The sequence below is a fragment of the Cylas formicarius genome, unplaced genomic scaffold (genome assembly GCF_029955315.1).
Source record: "Cylas formicarius isolate icCylForm1 unplaced genomic scaffold, icCylForm1.1 PGA_scaffold_10__41_contigs__length_53128322, whole genome shotgun sequence".
In the NCBI taxonomy this organism is placed as follows: domain Eukaryota; kingdom Metazoa; phylum Arthropoda; class Insecta; order Coleoptera; family Brentidae; genus Cylas; species Cylas formicarius.
The window spans coordinates 13,819,400-13,822,727 of NW_026844214.1; positions in this window are offsets into that span (position 1 = coordinate 13,819,400).

Consider the following 3,328-nt stretch of genomic DNA (forward strand, 5'->3'; position numbering starts at 1 on the left):
GGATTTTGTTTTAATGACTGTGATTTTTATTCATACCATAACAAGAATGTAGTCACCACAACAAAAAACTGTGTTTTTGGTATTCATACTTTGCATAATATCATTCAACTATATGAGTTCAATATTTACAGAGTACATACCCCAAAATTAGTGTGCCGAACCATAAAAACATATTCTACGCCCCAGTTTTCCATATAAAAATGCCCTAAGCATTAGACTTGAAAATATTTTTTTAGCAATTTTTTTTTGGTTTTTTATAATTTTGGTTTTATTATAATTATGAAGGTAAAATTTTTGTCATGGCCGTTACTTTTGAGGTATAACAAAGACTGTATTAACTGGAGTTTGACTTTCAGATATTTTCCTTCTAAAATAGGAAAAGTTGTGTTCTGTTACCTGAAAAAGGTACACTTGATTGCTATAGATAGGATGGACCGTTTTCGAGGAATATAGATTTCAAAAATAAGTTATTTAGCATGCCCATCTTATTTATTTATAAAAACTTGTAAAGTAGGACTTGAAACCGGGTTGATAGATTTCGTATTTGTTTATTTTCATTGGATGGTTCCATATAACTGTTAGATATTAGGCAGACAGGCAGAACCTTATCCAGTAATCCCGTATTGAATTATTAACAGTGAAAAATCACTAATTTGCATTAAGTTCCCCAAATAGATATCTAATATTTTGAGATCCACGAAGAATCTCGAAGCAATTGTCTTTAATTTAATTGCTTTGATCTATCCAAACATTGATAGGAGACCTATCTTGAAAATTGGTTTTTCGAACAACCGTCGGATTCCCATTACTCCAGAAATGTGCGTGGTGACTGTTAAAAGCATTATTTCTTGAAGATCATAAAATTTTGTCCAAAATATCCTGAATTGAATGAAGAATTCAGCGGAAAATTCTTAACGATTTGGTAAGTACTTTTTACAAAATTTCTGGAAATCAGTTTCAGTCAAGCTCTGAAGAAGCCAACAGGATGATTGGCGAAACGTCAGCAATTTCGACTCAGCAAAAACCGACGCAGGAGGAATCCAGAAGTTTTGTAAAAAGTATTACAGTAGCCTGTGAAAGTTTCTTTGAAAGATTTTAGAAGTTTTCGGGTTTTAAATTTTGTACTTTTAGATAATCGCGAAACTTTTTATTTTAACATTAATTTATAGAAAAATGTAGAGAGAGAACTTAAATTGTTTAAGGAATATTGGTGATATCTGCCATCTGCACGACAATTGATATTTTTGTCTAAAAAAATTGTACGCGAATGTGCAGTTTCAATGAATATGAGGATATCCGGTCTTTTAAAATATTTTCAACACCCTGTATATCAAAAAACAAGCGGCTGCGGACCGACATTAATATAAACTTTTTTCCTTAAAATCATCCAATGAATCACACCCTTGACATTACATTATCACAAATTAGTTTCCAAAGTAAGTGTTTTTTTTTTTAAATTGGATTGCTGTTTTTTCCATATAAGGGAGAAAAATGTAATAATAGATCAAATAGAAATGTTTCATTTACAATTGAATTGACAGTTCTGTCTGAAAGTTTGAATCTCGAACGCAGTGGTCTGATAATTATTCGATGGCGTCATCCAGTTGGGAAATCCTCAGCTTCTATTCCGCCGGTTACTTAACGGTGTAATTTCCATTTCTTCTTGATGATTGTTACATTAAAGGTGTCTACCGCTGAAATACACTGTGTTTTGCAGAATCGCTCGCCGCAAGTACTGCATATTATTACTCTACCAAACATTTCTCTGTTTAATGTTCATTTTTATTTTAGAAACCGGTAAGTAAATAGATAACTTAATTTTGTATTGTAAAATTGATTTCTGGTTTATCATTCAATAATCTAAGAACACCATTAGGCACTTCGCCTTGGGATGAGAAAAGAGTGGCCCCTCACTCCCTCTTGAATTTTAATCAAGAAATGCTTGAGCGAATTCGGGAATGAATTGAATTTCTAAATAAACGCGCAATCAACGGTAACGCCCCCGAGCAGAGCGGATCAGAAGTGGGAAAAATTGAAAACACATTTACATATCGCGCCGCCCGAGGAAATTCTGCAAACATTTTCATTAACGCCAGGAATTTGTCTTTCTTTAAGAGATTCGGGCTTCGAGGCTATTAGAAATTGTATATGAGACACAACGACGAACATATGAGTCTCGGAAAACGCGAAGTTCTGTATTTTATAAATATCAACCATTTAAAAAAAAATTAAGTGACCCCATTTCTAAATTGGATTTCAAACAAATAGTTTAAAACACGATTCAAAGCCCTGATAATATACCTTTATCGAAATTCGCCAGTGGCATCTAAATCATGGGGGAAATTAAGTATATAGACGGCCAATAGTTTGCGGTTAAAGATTTGCAAAACCAAAGCAACGAAAAAATATATATGTTGATATTAAATCGCAGAAGAACGAATTTCTTGTGGGTTTCACTACAACCACTAGCATTGCAACAAATTACATTTAATTTTTAATGTTACCCATTGAGGGTGTTAACGGTTTTAGAATTTTCTTTTTTGGATTTTGATACATTTTCTAAAGTGTCATTTGATTCAGTCTAAACTTTATTAACTATATTGAATTATGTTTTGAAGTTTTTTTGAACTAAAGCAAGAGCCTATATCAAGCAATACGTAAAATTCAGATTACATTTAATAACTTGACTGACCTTCAATGTATAATAAGAAACAACATTGTAGTAAAAGTCGTTTTAGATCACAATTAAAAAGGATAAGGTAAAACAATACACGTTTTTTGACTATCAAAATGATAGGGGGATGGATAAAATTACTAACGTTCATTGGTGGAAATCTTGCTGAAGAATTTGGAAGAATAGAATCTTTTCTGCCTTTTTCATTTCTATTCTTATAAAAAAAAAAATACATATCGCACCAAAATTAATGTTCCATTAATATTTGTGTCAATTCTAAAGTTATTTTTCTTACTTTTTTGTTGTAGCTAACATCTTCAGAATATTTTTTTTTTTATTTGAAAGCTTAAATTTGTCCCTTATTAATATTAGTCTATTGTTAGTCTACATAGCAAGTAGAAAACTAGACGCTGCCCACTCCTTTGATCCCATTAGTCATAAATGATAAACTGGGTTAAGGTTTAGACTGCATGCAGGTCAGTCTAAAGTATCATTTAAATTAAACAATTATATTACTGTTCTTGCATAATGTGGTTGATATTATCTTTTACACTAGACATTAAATTCCGTATTTCATTTAATAACAGAGTTAAAGACGTGAATAAAAAAATAATATGCATTAATTAATAGTGTGGGCAGAATGTGACATACATT